This window comes from Mustela nivalis (genome assembly GCF_964662115.1).
Source record: "Mustela nivalis genome assembly, chromosome: 5".
In the NCBI taxonomy this organism is placed as follows: Eukaryota; Metazoa; Chordata; class Mammalia; order Carnivora; family Mustelidae; genus Mustela; species Mustela nivalis.
Window position 1 is genome coordinate 81836771 of NC_139024.1, and position 21354 is coordinate 81858124.

The 21354-nt window shown below is 39.8% G+C and overlaps 1 pseudogene across 1 annotated transcript; it reads left to right on the forward strand.

Annotated features, from left to right (window-relative positions):
* Positions 1 to 2531: 2531 nt before the first annotated feature.
* LOC309864273 (large ribosomal subunit protein uL22 pseudogene) lies at positions 2532 to 3141 on the forward strand (annotated as a pseudogene). Its single transcript has one exon. The product of its transcript is annotated as a large ribosomal subunit protein uL22 pseudogene (transcript).
* The last annotated feature ends 18213 nt before the right edge of the window (positions 3142 to 21354 follow it).

Below are 21354 nucleotides of genomic sequence, written 5' to 3' on the forward strand. Positions count from 1 at the left end.
GAAAGGAGAAAGCAATGATGCGTGCAGCTGTATTTATATCCTGTATTCAATCATGGAAAATGCAGCATTCAATTTCATTGTCCACCCATTGAAAGTAAGTCTGGAATAATTCTTTTAGGAACCTCACAAGTTACTGGGACAGAATTTAGCCCTTAATTATTCAGCTCTGTTGGCTTTTAAAATGTAATCCTGGTCAGTAAATAAAGTGCTTAGAAATCTGTGAAGTGGAGGTAGGTAAGACATATATATTTTGTGAGAGTCTCTTAGATATAGTGGCACCATCCCATCTGAGCAGGCACAATGCCTCTCTTAACAGATGGCTGGGAGAGAAGGCAGCCAAAAGACCATGTATGAACAACAAATGTGCTTGCTAAGGGCGGGAGTCCAAGTGGCGAATGTCGAAATTGTTTTCCATCCTAAGCTTGCCGGCCTGTGGCAAAGGGAGTGGGGAGTCAGTTGACTCTCGTACGTTAAAGTAAAATGATCAAACAGCTCCCATGACTGTAGGGAAGGAGACCAGCAGACTTGGGAGTGGCAGTGTTTTGAACATGGCATTACAAATGCTTATCGTCCTTGTATCCTAACATGGAAATTCCTCTTTGTATCTGTTAGCATCATATTTTATCTGTTTTTCATTTATATAAGCTAAACCATGGGTGTCACATATACACAGGCAATTTGGCATCTCTAGAGATGAAAAGTATTTCCATTAAAGGGATTGGGTGCAAAATTACTTTGCTCAAAAAGAGATTATTTATAGGAGGTGAGCTGTCTTTGAGGGCTTCTCCCTTTCTTATTGTGCTCTAAGCAACTTTCCACCAAGAAAATTTGGGTATAACTAGTTTCTTATCTTCTGTCTTGTGCAAGTGCTATAAAGACGTAGTGAAAAATCTTAAGTTTTGCTTGCACAAGTCAAGACCTCTGGAGTATAAAAGTGCAATTTATGTGAATTTTAAGGCTATGTTGTTGAATGATAATTTTTACATGAATGAGAATTTTTCAATATAGTCTATGGATGGAAGCAAAATTGTAATACAAACACCATTTTTTGAAGTCCAGCATCAATGGGTGAAGGGTGTGTAGTTTGCATTTGTGTATGAGGATGGGTGCTATATGCAAATGACTACGTACCTTTATTTATTTTCAGTATTCACCCCAAATGGTACCAAAACGTGACAAAAGATGGAGCAAACAGATAGAAGTACAGTCTCAATTATATTATCATTGGGTTCCACTCATGTTATATACAGTGCGGAGATAAAGACATTTAAAAAATATCAAGCACTTTCATGTTTTTTAAATAAATGAGACTCTTTACATAAAACAGGACTTAGTTACTGGCTCAAGAATTCTCCCATCTGCTGAATCTAAATAATGCAGCAGACACTTGTTGATTATCCTAAGATAGTGAAGCAGTTTTGTAAAATACTTTCACAGGAAGTCTTTCTTGCTCTTATTGCCACATTTTGTCCTTTGAGATTTTACGATTAAAATCACTCATACTGACAACTTGTGTTACTTAAAAATATTTTATATAATTTACCCAATCCAGGGAGATTTTCTCAAACTTTTATCAAAACCTAAATATTATTTATTATGGTAACATTATTGAGTTGCTCATCTCTGGTTTAAGATAATGTTGCTTTAAAACTATATAGTTTAAAACGACCTCTTGGTCATTGCTGAAATTGCTAACTTCTGTTCAGAATCTAGATTAAGTTTAAATTTTTAGTTACCTTAAATTTTATAGAGCTATAAAATAGAGTTAAAGCTTACATAGTTCTGGAATAAGAATAGTATTTTTATAAAAGTAGAATATATAATTTAAAATATTGAAAAATCTGTTTAATACAATGAGACATCCATGACCGTAGTTTGAATTAATTATTGAGCTAGTGCTGCCCCCTACTGACACTACTAGGAAACTTGATTTACTTGTTCATTACCGTCATTACCTTGCACAAAGCCAGTTAATATAGGCTCAACTTCTCAATCTTGCTTGCACATTAGAATCACTTGGGAAGCTTTTTAAATAATCCCCATTCCCAACCCCTAAAAAAATACTCTTTTTTATTCCATATGGCCTGACATCAGTCACTTTTGTAAGTTCCCCTGAAATTAGAATAGGTATCATATTAAGAAATGCTACTTAAGGCACGGAGATCAAGTAGTCACAGTTGTACCCCTGCGCCGGCAGCCTTTAACACAGCCATGAACACCAGTCTCTGTCACCTGTTCTCCACTGTCAGTTTCAGAGACGTACTTTCCGGTCCCCAAATTTCCCGATTAACGATCGGCCAGGTCAGCGCACATGCACAGCAGTATATACAAACATACAAGCAGAGATACATGCACATTCACAATGGCAGAAGCTGGCTTATCCTTCTGCTTCCTCTGCACCTCGTTTCTTACTGTGAACTTCCAACCAAAACTCAGCTTTACCAGTATAACTCACAAGGCTCTAAAACGGATACCTATTGGTCCTACTCAGAAGAAGAGGGAACCGCTCTTCCTCTCAGCGGCCTGGGGTGAGAAAATGGTTCGCTATTCGCTTGACCCGGAAAACCCTACGAAATCATGCAAGTCAAGAGGTTCAAATCTCCGTGTTCACTTTAAGAACACACGTGAAACTGCCCAGGCCATCAAGGGTATGCATATCCGAAAAGCCACCAAGTATCTGAAAGAAGTCACTTTGCAGAAGCAGTGTGTGCCATTCCGTCGCTTCAATGGTGGAGTTGGTAGGTGTGCCCAGGCCAAACAGTGGGGCTGGACACAAGGTCGGTGGCCTAAGAAGAGTGCTGAATTTTTACTGCACATGCTTAAAAACGCAGAGAGTAATACTGAACTTCAGGGTTTAGATGTCGATTCTCTGGTCATTGAGCACATTGAGGTGAACGAAGCCCCCCAAGATGCGGCGTGGGACTTAACAGGGCTCATGGTCACATTAGCCCATACATGAGCTCTCCCTGCCACATTGAGATGATCCTTACTGAAAAAGAGCAGATTGTTCCTAAACCAGAAGAGAAGGTTGCACAGAAGAAAAAGATATCCCAGAAGAAACTGAAGAAACAAAAACTTATGGCCCGGGAGTAAATTTGCACAGAATAAATGCAAATAAAAATTAAAAAAAATAAAAAAGAAGACGAGGGAACCAAAATAAGAGGATGGTATTGAAATTGAAAGCAGGACGGCGTGCTTTTTATCTTGAAGTAAAAAGTGTGTGTCCACTTCTGTGTGCGCATTTTTGTGTCTGTGTTTCCTGTTTTCTTCATCGGAATGTAATTCCAAGGAAAAAGAGGCTTTCTGTTTTAGGAAAGTACTTGGCACCCAGTTGTCATTTAAGAAGCATTGTTTTATAGACCAAAAAAAAAAAAAGAATGCATGACTGAGTAGGCTTACAAATGAGACGGGGTGAGAGATAGTTGGATTATAAATAAATGTTCAAATGTGCAAGAAGGAAGAGGGAAACGCAAGTTGAAGGAAAGAAAACACCAACTAAAAGATTGAAAATACATATTGCGGGGCGCCTGAGTGGCCCAGTGGGTTAAGCCTCTGCCTTCAGCTCAGGTCATGATCTCAGGGTCCTGGGATCAGCTCTCTCTGCTCAGCAGGAGGCCTGCTTCCTCCTCTCTCTCTGCCTGCCTCTCTGCCTACTTGTGATCTCTGTCTGTCAAATAAAATCTTTTAAAAAAAAAAAAAGAAAGAAAGAAAATACGTATTGCAGTTTGAAGAAAATGACAGAATGAAAAGAAAAATTTTTTATTTAATTTGTGGAAATCTGTGAATTCTGTCAAAACCCAACTATTCTAAGACTAGCCTTAGAGGTTATTTAAAAATGCATGGCTAGGCACAAAACTAATGAGTCACCCCTGGAGGATTCCAGAGAACCACTCATTATTTTGATAACTGGCATTAAGAGAGAAATATTCAGTCATTTGTCTTGCCTTTCTTATCCAAACTTTATCACTAGGTAATGAAATACTAGTATACTTCTGTAGAACTATTCCAATTAATAAATGAATAAGAAGTCATTGAATTAGAATATCATTATTTTTTTACCCACAATGTATGAATGGTTTAGTCACTGAGTGTTGAAAGTTGGCAACAGGACAAAAGGAGTGATGATCAGATATTAGATGCCTCTAGGTGGAAGAACACACCATACCTATGAAGCAGTCTTGCTAAAAAGAATTGAGCCTAAATCTGCTGACTCCTAGGTCAAAATAGCAATTTTGTTTCCCAAAAATGCAGTATTTTATTTTTATCACAGTTACACAATATACAGAAATATAAAAGCACCCCCAAATCTATTAAACTATACCACAGAGATGCAATCAACAAAATCCTATCCTAATGGAAGGATATTCTATAGAACAAAAACCTGGTTTCATAAAAAATAAATTGTAAAAAAAAAAAAGTAGAGTAAATAGAGGAATCTATACATTAAAATCTCTTAAAAACCATACCAACTAAGCACAGTGTAAGCATGGTATTTGAAACCTAATTGCAATAAACTGTAAAAAAAATTAATAATATTTATAGGCAATTGGGATTTGAACACTTACTGGATACTTGTTTTTAAGGAGGTATTACTTTTTATGTGTAATAATGATATAGTTAAATTTTAAAAAATCCTCACCTTTTGAAATAAATACTGGAATATTTGTGGCTAAAATAATATGTATGAAAGTTATTTGAAAATAGTACAACTGAAGAAAGCTAAAGGGGGTGTAAACACTTTGGATTGGCCCTGACTGTTGATGAGTATCTGGAAGGGAGTACTATCTTTTAATTTTAACATCTTTTAATTTTAATTATCTTTTAATTTTAATAATTGAAAAATTATCTCCTGAAAACAGAGCTTCCTCATGACAACAGGAGAGATTGGGGAAGGATTTTCACCCCAAAACTATTTTAGACATGGAGAACAAAGAAAGTAGAAAGAGGAAAATATTTTTAATAGATTATATTGTGTCCACAGTGAGCTATTTATTCTCACTGTTTTTCTCTGGTTTAAATAATGTAATATAGTCATTTCAGCTTGCATGCCAAGAGCATTTTCATTTGCACAGAGGGAGAAAGAAGCACTCTCCGTGCTGGGGATTCATGGGAAAGAAAAAAGAGAGAAGTAGTTGCATAAGTGTTGCGTCACTAGCACGTGAGGAATATTTATTCATTCTTCCCTGGAATATTTTTATATTGTTGCTATTTAGAAGGTGTTTTTACTTGGGGCCTTTGAATTTTTCTTTCCGGTGGAAAATAACTCAGGCGGTTGCGCTTTTTCATTCTAACCCATAACATGAACCGTCAGCAAGATGTCAGGAGGTCCCGCTCTCCCCACCGCCTCAAAATGCCCTTTTGTACCTCGGAGCAGGAGCTTGGTTCCTAGAGGACCAGATACAATGACCGACCTGGAATTTAGACATCTGGTCACCTACTCGGGTGTTTCCAGCAGGGGGAGCAGTGAGTACGGATTTGCAGACCCAGGAAAGGATGAGGTTCTTTGGATGGGAGAGAGGGCAGTTAGACACCCTGTTCTAAGCTCTGGTTTCCTGCTTCACCTCAGTTTTGCAGACCATGGAGCTCCTGGTTGGTAAATGAGTAGCCACAAGCAGATTCTATTCAGTCTTTACCCCACAGGCATATAAGATTCTTGTGCTAATGGGGAGCCAGGGGTCATAAATCCAAGATTCTCTCTTTGTGTGTGATTTTAATTCTTCCTCAGAGCTAGAAGAAACTTCAATTCTCTCCCTTTATTTAAGTCTCCCATACCCTTTCCTCTTTGCAATTTCCATTTCCTCAAAGCCCAGCCAACAGTGAGGCAGGAGCTTATTTTTGTACTGCTCACTTTAGGTTAAGGACAGAGGCTCAGGATGGGAAATATGCCCTGTTGTGTCCAACCAGGTGTCCCTTTACAGGCCCCAGTGATAAAGACAGAGGGTACAAACCTTGCCCAGAGAAGCCCGAGGACGAGTGGGACAGCTGCTTCTTCATTCACAGTGAGTCAGCAAAGGTGAAGCCATACCGAGTGCTTTCTGTGCAGAGCTGTGAGGCGACTAGCTCCGGTGGACAGGCTGAGACACTTGGCACCTCTTCCACTCTCTGCCTTTGAAAATGAACCAAGCCACAGAAAGAAAGGCTTAAAGGGACCGTGAGAGCAGCTGGTCCACTTTGGCCTCACCGTAACACTCTAAGAACACACCAGCCCGGCTCTGTCAAATCCTCATTCTATAAAAAGCAAGAGAGACCAGCACCAGCTTAGCTGCTTCCGTGACAATGCATGTGGTTTAACTCCTGGGCATCAGCGGCCTCCTTCATTGATGGTTCTTCCCACAGAGCCCAGGGAGAAGAGAGCTCGAGACACTGGGTCCCATTAACATCATTTTGCTGCTGTTGTTTAGGGCAATGCGAATTAGTGTTCATAATGTCTCTTGCAGAAAGAACTTTTCCTCTTGCATCAGAAAATCTGTATTCTAGATTAGTGCTGCTCAGACTTTGGTGTACCTAGGAATCACTTGGAGATCTTGCTGGACTGTGGTTCTGGAGGAGGGTCCAACCTGCCCTCTCAGTGTATAGTCCATAGGCCAGCCCCATGGCACCCTTTCGGAGCTTGTTAGAAATGTGAAAGCGAAGATGTGCAACCATTTTTTTCCTTCTGTATGTTCAAAGATCTCTGATGCTGACATGCTGCTGCTGATAATGATAACAATAATGATAATAATAATAATAATTTAAAAGTAGCTCTTATTGGGTACTTATTGCATTCTAGCAACTATATACATATTCACTCTAAGGCAAATAACCCTGTCTTTATTTCACATATGAAAAACCAGAGAAACTAGACCTAGGACGCCTGAATGGCTCAATCTATTGAGCCTTTCTATCTTGGTTTCCACTCAGGTGGTGATCTCAGGGTCAAGGGATCCAGCCCTGAGTTGGGCACCAAGCTCAACGCAGAGTCTGCTTGAGATTCTCTCTCCCTCTGTCCTTCCGCCCCCACCCCCTGCACCCACGTGCAAATTTCTCACAAATAAATAAACAAATCTTAAAAACAAAAATAACTAGAGCTCAAGGAGGACAACTAAGTTCTTCAAAGTCACGTGGCTGGTAAGTGCCCCCATCCAAGTTTATCAGTGTCAAAGCTAGAGCTGTCTTCACTGCTCCATGTCGCAGTCACTGAGATCCTTTACACGCACGCCTCCCCACTGACCCCGGTGAGATTCCCTGACTGCTTGCTTCCCCAGCCTCACCCATTGCTTGATCTTCCCACCATTTTTCCCCCTCACACTTGGTTTGTCTAGAGCATCTGCCCAGGACCTTGTGCAACACAGCTGGTTAAAGTGGGACATTTTAAGTTTTGGGTGGAGTATGGTATAGTAACAAGAGTAGATTGGGAGTTTGTGCAGCAGACCTCTCTTCTTTTCTTCCTTTCCTCCTTCTCTCCTCCTTTCTTCCTTTCTCCTTCTTTCTATTCATCTCATTCTTCTGCCCTTCCCTTACCCTGCCTCTCTTTCTCATTAAACATGTGCCCAGCATTGTGGGTACAGTAGGAATCAGGTATAAGAAATCCCTGTCTTCAAAAAGCTCTGAGCCCAGTGGGGAAGGCAGGCATTGTCCTGGGCTGGATGAAGAAGCGTAAGACACTATGGGCTCAGTTCATAAGCTGACCTGACTGAGTTTGGGTCTCACATGTAGAAAGGGTAGGTCCTGATTAAGCTACCAAGAAGTTGTGACAAGTCATTCAATTTCTCTAAGGCCTTGTTCTAAGGCCAACTTTTTTGGCAATGACACATCCCTTCATTGTAAGATGGGAAGGCAGTGTAGTTCCTTTGAAGAAGCATCATCACTGCTTTAAAGAGTTTGAAGCCCACTCTGAGTTGTTCCAGTTAAGCCTGATTTATATTCATATAAAATAGAGAGCTTGCTGATATTGGAAGCCATGTCTGAAATTGCCGGTGTGAAAATAAGCAGCCATAGAAAGCACTGAAAGATGTTAGTCAGTGAGTGATTCATAAAAGCCAATCTGAAGAGTGAGATCAAATTTGCCAATTTTATCTTTGGAGAAATTAGACAAACAAGGACCACGAAGATAGATTTCTGTTGAAATGATTTGCTATATTTTCTGGGTAGGGAAGGCCTTTTTTTTTTTCTGAAATCCTTTGCTTCCTAACTTTTTTGGCAATGACACATCCCTTCATTGTAAGATGGGAACGCAGTGTAGTTTCTTTGAAGGAGCATCATCACTGCTTTAAAGAGTTTGAAGCCCACTCTGAGTTGTTTCAGTTAAGCCTGATGGTTCAGTCGCATCCTGGTGAAGCTTTTTTTTTTTTTTTTTAAAGATTTCATTTATTTATTTGGCACAGAGAGAGAGATCACAAGTAGGCAGAGAGGCAGGCAGAGAGAGGGGGGAGCAGGTTCCTTGCTGAGCAGAGAGCCCTATGTGGGGCTTGATCCCAGAACTCTGAGATCATGATCTGAGCCGAAGGCAGAGGCTTTAATCCACTGAGCCACCCAGGCACCCCTCATCCCCGGTGAAGCTTTAAAAACCTGGATAACCCATAGGATTTGCACCAAACCTCGCACTGATTCCTAGTGCGCCACTGCCAAGCCTAAATTACATCCTCTCGCTGGGTCCTGGGATCCTGACTGGCAAAGCAGAACCCCTTTAGCAACCTCACGGGATTGCAGTAGGATTCAGTGAGAGGACATATGGTATTAATGTCTCTACATGGAGCAGCAGCTCAAAAGAGTTTAGGCAGCCCTCCTCTCCACCATTGGTCAGCCTCTTCAGGAGAAATGTCACTGAGACAAAGTTCAATCCAGAATCCTTTTACTTCAAACTTGAGATGAGATCAACTAACTGGTACCTGCAGAAACCAAAAGATATTTTCACATTCTTCCGTTATTCCCTCACAGAATCTCAAAGTGTTTACACCTCTGTTTTCTCAAGAGAGGGGGGCAACCCTGTGGGCTGTGATTCCTCCAGGACCCATGGCGGGTAGTGAGAGCGCAATGAGAACCCCTTGGTCCCCAACCCTGGAACATAGCCCAGGTGGAGAAGTACTATGGTCAGGATTTCCATTACATATTCTCTCTGCTCTTGGATTCAATGAAGCACAAGCCAGCAGGAAGAACTTGAGCTCACCTCTTTCAGAGGTGAACATAGCCCTGCTCTTTCCTCCCAGTGACTTTTTGATCCTCTGTCCAAACTCAGTTTCCTTTGCTGTGTCCCAACCAAGCCTGTGACTTTCCGTGTGATTACTTTCTCCTCTTGGGGACCATAACGGTTTTTTTATTGCTACCCCTTAGAAGTTTAAAGTACTGTCCTGCCAATGCTGTTATAATTTCCTTACCATGTGGAGATATTATTCCTATCCAGACTCAGCCTCAGCCCAACTTCTGAGATTTCTAAGAGGAGGTATGCCCTCTGACTTCTTCTGAGACACTCTTCTACCCTAAGTCTGGCTTTTTAGTTATTAAGTGTCCTCTCAGGTTTATACTTCAAGAACAATTCTGAGTTCCTGCTCACAGCTCAGTCCAGTTTGTGGCTTCTAATGAGGTCCACTGGGTTAGGACCAGGTTTTCCTGTTGACACCATGGCTCCTGTTCAGTTGTACAGATAAGTGCAAGGCAATGGACAGAACACCCCATGGAAAGCCCTGCATCTACGGTTGTAGTCCCAGTTCTGTTGCTGATACTGACAAGGGGACCTTCTTAGGCCCCATTTCTCATCTGTCAATGAGGAGAGCTTGAGCAGGCCGAGGTCAAGGGTTCTCCTCCCTCAGCACATGCAAAAACCATCCCAGCAGTTGGTAAAAATTGTAAATTTACCAGATCCAGATCACCATGTTTTTAAGTAAGCACTAAAAAGTCAGGTTAAACATTAGCCATTGAACTTCACCTTGATAAATACTGGATCTGTAAGATTATATCTGTGGCTGTATTGGAACTCTCACCTTCTGGTCCAAGTTCAAGTACTCTCAGGTTCCCCATCTGAAAACCTCAATGTTTCTGCCCCCCCTCACCCCACCCACCACCATGTTCCTTCCACCTAGGGAATATCTTTCCAGAGGCTTTCTGAAATGTGATTACCCTTTCCGTTCTGGTGATTTTCTTAGCTGACCTAAGTCAAGAATTATATTAAGAAGGTCAGCTTAATAATTATATTAAGAATTATATTAATTTACAGGTGGGAATGGCTACTCCACAGTACTTAATGCTTGACAGAGTAGATTTTCCACATATTTTTTGTTACATGAATTGCCAATTTAATGAATTGAACCATGATGAGAGGGAGAGCTGGTTTAAAAAAAAGAAAAAGAAGGAAAAACTTTAATCAATGTTGATGTCTATCTAGGGATATTTTGGAAATTAAAATTAAATAAAGATCTTCAGACATAGGGTAGGAGACAATTTGAAGTTGAGGATTCTCTCATGGTCCCCACCAAGAAGTAGGAAATCAGAGCACCTGAGTCTACCCTGGGTATCTGGGACATTTTTGGCAGGTTTCTGCATGGCCACTTCCTCTTCCTCACTTGTTGGATCACAGAAGTGTTCACACATGGTTTTCTGTACAAGTTCTTCTGTTCTTGCAATAAACATAGCCCTTGTCCTGTTTGTTATTCTCCACATATCCCTTCATGAGCTTCAGGCTCAGAATCCCTTGAGGGCTCTTGATTGTTCTTGTGATGAATTCTGAGCTCCTCCATGTGGTACACAAGACCCTTCAACATCTAGTTTTCTGCCCATCTCTCTAGACTATGTCTTGTTCCACACCCTTCCCACACATAACAATGTCCCAGTATTCTAGCTATGTGGAATGAATGGCAAGAATTGTAATTCTCTAACTGGTTTTCTTTTCTCCCATTGTCAGCAATGTCCTTCACACTTTGTCTAATAAACTCCCAATTAATTTGAAAGACAAGGTTAGGCACCTCCACCACAATAGGCCCAGGAGGCGCCTAACCTGTTCCCTCAAAGATGTCCATGCCCTAAATCCTGGTACCTGTGAATATGTAACTTTACAGATATAATTTACATTACAGACTGTAAAATAGGGGTATTAACCAGCATTATCCAGGAAGGGGGCACATTGTACTCACAAGGACTCTTAAAAGCAAATAACTTCCTCTGACTGGAGGCAGAAGACAGATGCAGCAGAGGGGGAGTTGTGGGGACTCCAAGTAGAGAGACTTGAGCCCCCAATATTGCGGGCAGGCTACAGGAACGCCTGAGAAGAAATAGGAGTATTGTCTGGAAACAAAGACCAGATCCTGGTTGCCAGCCAGCAAAAAAGGGCTGGCTGCAGTCTGATAACCACAAGAAACTGAATCTGGCAAACAATCAGATTGAATTTAAATGTTCCTTTCAGTAGAGAACTTTTTATGCTATTATTTGGACTCTATAAATCTGATGACACTTCAGAACAAGCCCTTGTTCACATGCTTTACCAAATAAGAACAATCAGTTTAGGCTTAACATTCAGGGAAGAGGGAGGCCTTTCCTGTTTTATTTAACTCTCTGTCTGTGATAAATCCAACACTGCACTTGGAGATAACCCATAGAAGTGATAAAGGAAGAAGCTGAAATTCTCCTACCTGACTAATGTGATTATACAGCGCTATCTCCTTCACCTCCAAGTGCTGTTTCAAAGACTTCCTCTTGTACAGACAGTAACACAGCCAGCTTGAGATGCTAAGTGATATTTAACCCTTGGCATTTTCTTCTTGCCATTTGATTTTTGTGATAAGTAGGTCTTTTTTCTCTCAATGAGAACTGATTGACACTTATGTTCCCCCTAATGCAGTAGTAAAAGATTTAATAGAAGTGGAACATGGTTGCTACAGTATATTTTCAGGCACTAAAGATCGAGCAAAATGGAATAAGGGCCAGGTGGCGGTATCTGCAAACTGTGCTAATAGCTCCATCAACAGATGTTTAATGTACTTAGAGTTATTCTCCACATCCTACTGTTGCTAATACATTTCCTCCCATACCTCCTCTCAACACAAAAATTTTGAGAGGAAAGGAAACATTAATAACTCCAAAGTGTTTAATTTTAAAGGATATTTAAATCTAAATACTGGTCATAAGGTGACCTATTTGACCACTGGATGACTTATTGCAGGCTCCAATAATTTTGTTGCCATCATTAGTACAAGTTGTTAGCCAAGGGAAAGCTTAAAAATGTAGAGGTCTTCTCCTTTATTTACCCTTGGATTGAACACTGCTTTGAAGTTATTTTTTGATGGATCAGAAATCTAGAGGCGCTACACCATGATGTTTTAGCCTTGGGTACAGGCGAGGCCAGCCAGCTGCCTCACTATGTACGAGGAGGGTGCTGGCCTTCTAGGGAGAACCCCTGCTTTCTGTCCAGCGTTTTCAGTTCTATGGTCAGTCCATCAAGTCAGGAAACCAAAATGGAGGAGACAGTTTAGAGAGTCACAAGTCAATTATTGGGGCATGCATTTATTTTTTTACTACAGTGGGAAAGAAAGAATGAAGAGTGACTCCCCCCTGGTGCAGTACCATCTGTGAATACCTGGGGAGGTTTTCTTCTGTGATTTTCTGGGCTCCAGGTTGCTAGTTACAGATAATAGGGCCTGGGAGTGGGGGGAGGTGATGAGCTAAAGGACAGAAGAGTTCTGTGAAGGGAAGATAAGCAGGCATGATAGTTTGGGAGCACATGGTGGTGGCCTTCTAAGAGCTTCTTAGAGCAATTTGAAGAGAATGTGGCAAGGGAGGGAGGAGACAAAAGTGGGCCAGTCCAAGGGGAGTCCTCTATCCAGGCAGCTGCATGGACAGATCCTCGTCATCATGTACCCCCTCCTTGTTTCTCTGTTCTATCTCCTTTACTTGTTTTCACCTGATCAGATCGTCAAGCTTTTCCATTTTTGGAATTTTGATATGGAGGAAGAGGCTTACACACAATGCTGCCTCAGGCTCATGAAAGTCATGGTGCAGCCATGGTTGACCATTCCCATTTGACAAATTTTAATCTTTAAAGTAAAGTATTCTCAAAGTGGGTTAGATATAATGTATTGCATTGGTAAATGAGCATAAGAAGGGAAAAGGCATCTTAAAACAAAATGGCAGTGTGTAGGTTTTCTGTACCGTTCTTTTTAAGTTAGCTGTCAACAACAATGGAGAGAATAACTTCTTCTCTAAAATTAGGCTGGAATGAAAGCACCAGAGGGAGGTTGAAAGAGCTTTGGAAAGGAAGCCAAGATGCAGTCTCTGGTTTGTTCCTGATGAGCTCTAAACAGTTATGAAAGTTTGGGAAGGTCTCCCAACCTGTGTGGTCATCAGGGCAATTCAATGACCACCACTGTCCTTTCTAAACCGGGAAATGTCTCCTGATCCTAATCATCAGGTTTTGTTTCTGCTTGAGGGAATGCCCACTAACAGCTCTGCTTATAACCAAGAATAAAAGGCAGGTTAAAGTAGAAGCAAAATTGAGTAACATGAATCCTTGTTCTAATGCAGATTGAAATTGTAGAAGGACTCATTTTATGTGAGATTCTATTTCTACTTAGTAACATTAGCAAATATAATTAAAAGTATTTTCAGTGTAGTGTAGACATGATGATTTGCCTAATTAAGGCATGAACTTGAGAAGAGAAAAGGCATCTTAAAATGAACCAACAGGATGTGGTCTTTCCATAATAATTGAGTTCCACAATATGAAAAATATCAACAGTTAGGCAGAAGAACCTGCTCCCTTGAGAAGTAAGGGATGTAGTGACTCCGAGTAATGAATTTTTCTAATGAAGAAAGGCACAGAGTAGAAGTTGAAGACCAAACAGAGAGGAAAACACAGATATTAAAACAAAATAATATTTAAAGGGATTACAGTATGACTTAGTCAAACCATAAATGGTAATTATAAAAACAATGATGTGAAATATAATGGGAAAGCATGATTGAGATATAAAAAAAGAATCTTTTCTAACACTTTTAATTCATGTCAATGAGACAGAATTCATAGGTTACATATTCTGTTTTTCTACTTACCTTTTTCTGATTGTAATGTTCTTGAAAAATACAGAAAATATAAAGAAAAAGCACCATAAATCCTATATCATAGTAATACTGTTTACATCTGGTGTATTTCTTTTCAGATATACAAATTTAAAAATAAAATTTGGATCATACTTTATAAGTGGTTTTCTATATTTCTTTTCCTAGTATTGATTTTCATGAATATTTCCCCACAAGATCAAATAGTATTTAAGAACCTGGTTTTAAGTGGGCCTATAGCATTTGTTGTCTGGATGAAATCATTCTCCTATTGTTACAAAAATGCCACTTTGGGGGGCACCTGGGTGGCTAGGTCAAGGTCTCGGTCTCAGAGTTGTCAGATCAAGCCCTGCATTAGGCACCAGGCTCAGCATGGAGTCTTTTTGACATTCTCTCCCTCTCTCTCTGCCTCTCCTCCCCCCAGCTTGTGTGCTCCCCCTCTCTAAAATAAATCTTTAAAAAATAGAAGTCACTATTCATCATCACATGGTAATGGGCAGTTAGGAGCAATAGATTCAATGATCACATAGTAGCATGCACAGATCTTAATCCTAAGTGGGGAAAAAAAGTAGGAAACACAATAAGATACATAACATAAAAATCACTCATTTAAGTAAAAACATGTGCATTTAAAACAATAGTTCACAGTGCACAAGATCAGAGCTCAGCACACATACTCATTCTGTAACACAGCCTCAGCAGCATTGACTAACGGTGAACATGTCGTACCCGCTGTGACTTACAGTTCCATTCCTGGGCAAAGACCTGACAGAACTATGGATATATGTTCACCAAAAGATGAACCAGAAGGTTCTCAGCAACACTATCAGCAAGAGCAAAACCAGAACATACCCAAATCTCAACAACAGAAGGGAAATGAACAGCAAATAGTTACAACCTGGAATGTTATACAGCAGTAAAAATAAGCAACCTTCACTTGCACACAAAAACATGAATGAATCCTAAAAGCACAACATTGAGCTGAAGAAGCCAGATATGCAGGAGAGCAAATGGTATGGTCCTGTTTCTAGAATGTACAAAGCAAGCAAAAGTAATCTCTCCTGCTCAGTCAGGAGAGTGGCTCCCCTTGGCCGACAGTGACTAGAAGGTGCCCAAGATAGGCTTGTGGGGTGCCAGCCACATCTGCTCCTTGATCCTGGGGCTGATGGCACAGGTGTGTTCAGTCAAGCTGCACACTTAGGATAGACGGAACTATTTTTTATGATATTGCAGGACAGAACTTTTTTTTTAAGTTATACATTAAACACATTAGAGTGGTTGTCTATCAAGGCGGAAATGAAAAAAATGAATCAAATTTTTTTTAATCAACTTTAAATGTATGGCTTTCAAGAGCTTATTGCTGAGGAATAACAAAGAATTTCTTAATTTAATCATGGGTTTTAGAAGAGTAAGTTGTTCACTTTTTGCCTCAGGGCTTTTTAGAAAATGTATGGCAAAGGATGAAATGACATAAGCCACTAGATATAAGTCTTATTACTAAGAATTGGGGTAATTAAATCTTCATACGTCTCCAAAAGTGAAATGAAGTGTGGTAATTATGATTCAGAAAGCAACTTCCTTTGCCTTAATGTAATGTTTTTAAAATGGTACCTTTTTAGTAATTTTCATTTTTAGAACATGGTATTTATTTCTTTTTGCTTTTCTTTTCTTCACATTTTAACCTCAACACCAACCTTTCCAAATGTTGTTTAACATCATCACAGGCACTTCCTGCTGGAATGGGCGATTTTTCCTTCCAGAACAACCTAAACAGATTAGAAATCACAAAATGCTTCTGATTTTAATTCCCAGTAAAGAATTGCTAGAAGAGTTGTTTTAGGTTATCCTGGTGACATTTATTAAGATCAGAAGGTGCAGAGATAAGACCATCAGAAATGTTTATCTTATTTAACTATTTAGATCCTCCCACACCTGCTTAGTTCAGTGACCCTAACTATCCTATAATTGCCTATACTAAATGCTCAGTGGGTGTGAGGCAAGAACATACCAGCTGAAGCAAAATGCATGTGGTTTTCTTTTACATCTGTTTTTGTGGATGGTTCTAATTCCATTTCATGGATAAGATGAAAAAAAATTTCACTAATTGAGTCACTTATGATATGAGCCTATTGTTAGGCATGTAGGAAAGCTTTCACCAGGCACTCTAATTTTATTTTTCAGTAGTATAAATGTAATTGAAATAAAAATTTAATCTACAAGTAATTTTTTGTCTCCTCCAATTCTTTTTGTTTTGGAAAAAAGAGGATAATTTTTATAAAGATGTTCAGCTTAAGTTTTGCCCTCTGGTGTGACTTTTTTAAAAAGCAATTTTATAAAACATCTAGCAATTGAATCGTTTCTTAGTATGTCATTGCTTTTTCTTTGACAGTTTCTTTGGACATGAGTCTTATGAACATATAATTTCAGAATGACGTCCTCTTTCTTTTTTTTCTAATGACGTCCTTTTTTAATGAACTGCAAACTCATCTCTGCGTCAAACTCCTTCTCTGCATCCTTATTTTTTCTAATTGCTCATTTTCGCTAAAATTGCACACTGTGTCATAATATTGGGTTCCAGTAGACCTCCCCACAACTCGTGTATGTACATCTATCACATAGGGAAATAGGTGCGAATGTATAGAACTCTTCGTTCTTGAGGACATGCAAGGAGTAGAAACACAGAATCATGTGCTCTGTAGTTTACTGAAGCCCCATGGAAAACCCTACTGCAGTAGCTATGCAAAGTTCTGGTTAAACATTGTCCTAGCGTTTGCTCTGCTCCGTCTGTTGTTTTTACGCTAGACTCAGCTCAGGTTGGAGGCAGTATTGACTTTGTAATTAAACCATTTTACCTTCAGAATTTTGTAATCACTGCATTGAAAGCCATCTGTTGTGGTAAGAGGGTAAACTCTTTTTCCTTTCTATCTTGAAAGAAAAAAAATCTACAGTTGCCTTTTTTTTTTTTTTTTAACTTTCAGAGTCCTGATTTTAGGGCCTTAATCTGTTAACCGAGAGGAGGAGGAAATTCTCTCTGAGTGACAGAAAAGGAAGCCTGTTGTAGAACTCACAGGAAATACAGAGAAAATCCCTGCTGTTCTTTTCCAAGGGTCTATTGTTTCCATTTGCACAGGCAGAGCTATTATTATTAATTTATTAGAGAAAGCATGGGGTGATATTAAAGACAGGTTTTGACACATTACAAAGTGTTGGAAATTTTCCTTGCCAACTTGCCATGATATGGTCAGGATTCTAAAAGTGTGCTTTTTTTTTTTTAAGATTTTATTTATTTTATTTATTCATTTGATACACAGAGAGAGAGCATGAGCAAGGAGGAGGCAGAGGAAGAGGGAGAAGCAGATTCCCCATTGAGCATGGAGCCTAAAGTGGGGCTCGATCCCAGAACCCGGAGATCATGACCTGAGCAGAAGGCAGACACTTAACCATCTGAGCCACCCAGGTGCCCCTAAGAGTGTGCTTTTGACGTGGGTAGCCTGCTTCTTATCGCAGTGAATAAGGAGGGCTCATGACTCAAACAGAATGTTCAGAGAAGGGGAAAATACTTTTTACATAAGTGGCTTAGGAAATGTATTGGCTTTGTGGTGATAAAGAAGCTCTACTTCTTGCCTTCTCTTCCCGGAAAGAAGAGGAAGAAGAGTGGCCCCTTCTTGCACCTCTGTTAAACCTTTTTTAAAGAGCCTGAAATAAATTCCATCCCTCATGCTCAAACGGTCCATACTGCCTGAACTACCAGTAAATTGCACATTTTGCATTGAGGAAATGTAGCAAAAAGGGTTTGAAAGTACGAACTTTAGAGTCAGAACAGGACCCAAGTCATGGCCATATCACTTTTTCATTTGTGGTTGTGGGGAAGTCATTTAACTTCCCTAACCTGAGGTCCTGTCATCTATAAAACAGTGAAAATAGAGGTATTTCTGGCACAGGGTTTCTATGGGGTTTTTATTAGATAATGTGGCCAAATGCTTTGCACAGTGCCGGGCATGTGGGAAGCACAGAGGAAATCTGTTTGTTTCAATCCATTACATTGCTCAGTTGCATGTAGCTCATCAATCAAAATACCTGGAGATATGGTTTAATAGTGGACTGTTAAGGCAACTTTGTAGTTCTCTTTGGCTGACATCATATTATGTACGTCCATCTGGGGAGAGAAACAAAGTAGGGAAGTAACTGCCAAGTATCATAAAACTCATTATTAGTTGAATCATTCCCCCCCACCAATAACTTGGAGACTGAGCAAAAAGTCCAATTCAGAGATTCCTCTTAAATGGCCTATGGCAAGCCAGCAATAGCTGACTATCCCTTGGGACGGGTGCTATCAGGGCGGGTGGGGGGGGGGGGCGAGGAACAGGGCGCAGTATCAATCCTAGGCAGAACAGTATTGTCTCAGAATGGAAGCTTTAACTTCCTGATGCTTGGATTTAATTCAATCCTGCTGCTTCCTAGATATGTGACTTTGGGGAGCCCACCTAATGTCTCCAGTGTCTAGTTTCCTTATCTGTAAAATGGAGAGAACAGAAGTACCTACCTCATAGGGCTGATGTGCAGAGTTACTAAGGTAATGGCTATAACCTGTTTAGCACCATGCCTGGACCACAGCAGACACTCGGTAGATTTATTTTTTATTTACTTTTATTATAAGAGAGCCATAATGAATATGTGATAACTGCCTATTGAACAACTGTTACCACCAATGTCATGAAGGTTCACAAATAGTTAAGAGTATCCAATTTCTCTTACACATTTACTCACTCTCTGCCAAACTCAGAACTTTATTCTTTTATAGCATTATTGTGACCATATTAATAGAAGCTATTATTAAAACCATGCTTATGTCAGACAACCAATAGGTCCTTTTACCCTGAAATGGAAGATGAGTAATTTACCTTTAGCAACACACAAAAATTACTAGGCACATAAAAATTACTTAAGAGTGTTCATTCAGTTGAGTGTATCAATAACATAGTTGACCCTTGAAACCATGGATGTGAGAAAATGTTATAGGATGGTTCTGATTACAAATGATATAAAATACAAGCAAAAACTTCATGAAAATGTATCCTATCTGTGTTTAGAAAAATAAGAGATGCGTAATTTTATTTGTCATCTGTTATGATGAGCTCGTAACTGTTCATAATATTCCAAAACAATTCTGATACCTATAAAAAGCATTGTAAACTCATAATCCAGCAGCACATTACGATATGTAACTGTTCTAAATGGAAGAAAACTTTAGAAAATCTGTGAAAAAAATATATAAGCTTCAAAAGAAACTAAAACTAAGATAAGGAAAAGAATTTCTAGAAATAGAAATTATTTCAGCAATTCCTGGGATTTTTAACTGTTTGAACATTCCATGGATTTAAAAAAAAAAAAAAACCCTATCTCACATGCCACAATTAGTTCATAAAGCAATACCTTCTAGAACCCTGAACATCAAAGAATTTCTATCTTCCTTAAAAGTCAATCTGGTTTACAATCCCCATGGAGTAGGGAATTTCTCCTGGTTGAGAGATAGGTGCTTTCATGAACCAGCTATAGCTTAGCAACAGATCAATGGTGCCCCCTTGGGCTGTGGACCAACTCCTTCCCTCTGAGCATGGAGGATAGGGAGAGGTGGGATGGAAAAAACCTTGAAGTCTCTCTGGAGGGAAAACTGTCCAGCAGATATCACAGCTGAACAACTAATCTGGCTCTGCTTGGTCAGTTACAAGTATTCCTTCAGGCATTTATGTGAATATTATTAATAACATGCTATCATTAACCTTTGTCCAGTTCAAATACTTTTCTTATTCTTATCAGCACAGATAAAATGAGGTAAACCAGATGTGAAAGAAAGCTCGGGAACCCATCAGCTGTGCATCAGCCACCCGATTGTTCTTCCGTGGTTGTTCTCCTCTTGCCAGTCAACCCGTTACAAAGTCCACTGCTTTGATCTCAATCTGACTCTATTTGACAAAGCCCGTTGCAGATGCTCATCGTGGAGACAGCAGATTACAGACAATGCCGTGCAAAAGAAAAGCTATCTTCTAGCTGTGGATACACTGACAGCTATCTCTTTAATCTGGGATATGCTTGTTTCGAGGAGTCGGGGTAACGAGGCGGCCGTGGAATGGAAGGCATCTATTTAAGCCAATGACAAAATCTTTCCGAGACAGACCAAATTCCGCAGCAGCAACCAAGTAAAAATTGTTTATTCTATAAAATCATGGAGATTCATTTTCAAAAAGTGGCTAGAAACACTGATGATTCCCCACAGGCAGCCACTTATGCCCCACTTGGGCCCAGAACCCATCCATTTTCAGCTGTTGCATGTAAGCAACAGTAATAGAAGCAGATGATGGGGACTTAATGCGGAATACAACTAGTAAAAATACATTTTGCCCTTTGCTATCCCCATGATTTTGGAAAGAGATCTTGATTTCACTTTGGTCAACAACTATGGAAGGAAGAATGTCATTTTAACAATTTAGTTCAAAGTAATCTTTATTATAGGATATAAGGCTTCAAGTTGTCGAAAGTGCAAAGCCCTTTTCTCTGTAATTTGAAATTTATCAGAATTGAGCAAATGACTGTGGATGTCAAAAGAATGACCTTTGAGTTTGAGCCTCCTGTTGAGGTGAGCATGTTGCACACTGCTCAATTCCCTCCCTGCCTCATCAGCCCTAGAATGTCAGATAAAATGGCATTGTGTTCATGCTAGACTTCAAAATCTTAGTCATTTTTTAAAAGATTTTATTTATTTCTTTGACAGAGAGACAGAGAGAGAGCATAAGCAGGGGGGAGTGGCAGGCAGATGGAGAAGGAGAAGCAGACTCCCCACTGAGCAGGGATGGAAATATGGAGCTCTACCCAAGAACCCTGGGATCATGACCTGAGCCAAAGGCATTTGTTTAACCCAACGAGCCACCAAGGTGCCCCCCAAAATATTAGTCTTTAATCTTTTAAAGTTAATGAGTAAAACCAAAGCCCTTTCTCAGTTTCACTTCCCTTTAAAAATTGAAAGCTACACTTATCTTCAAGTCAAGCAATCTCATGCTCAGAGTGACATCATTCTAGAGCTGACTTGATGCTTCTCCCCCACTCTTATCATTCCAGCCAATCCTCTTGTCATTCACATTTGAGAGCTTCTCACATTCTAAGCTTCCTATTTATTTACCTCCACTAAACACATTCTCCAAAAACTTTTACTTGTCTAAATGAAGCAGTTATTGTTTTAGTTCTGGTTTCAGCTGGAAGGCTACAAATAGTCTGCTATATTTCAGTTTTCATCTTGCTTGCCTTGGGCAATTGCAACAATATCTCTAAAATTTATTTTGT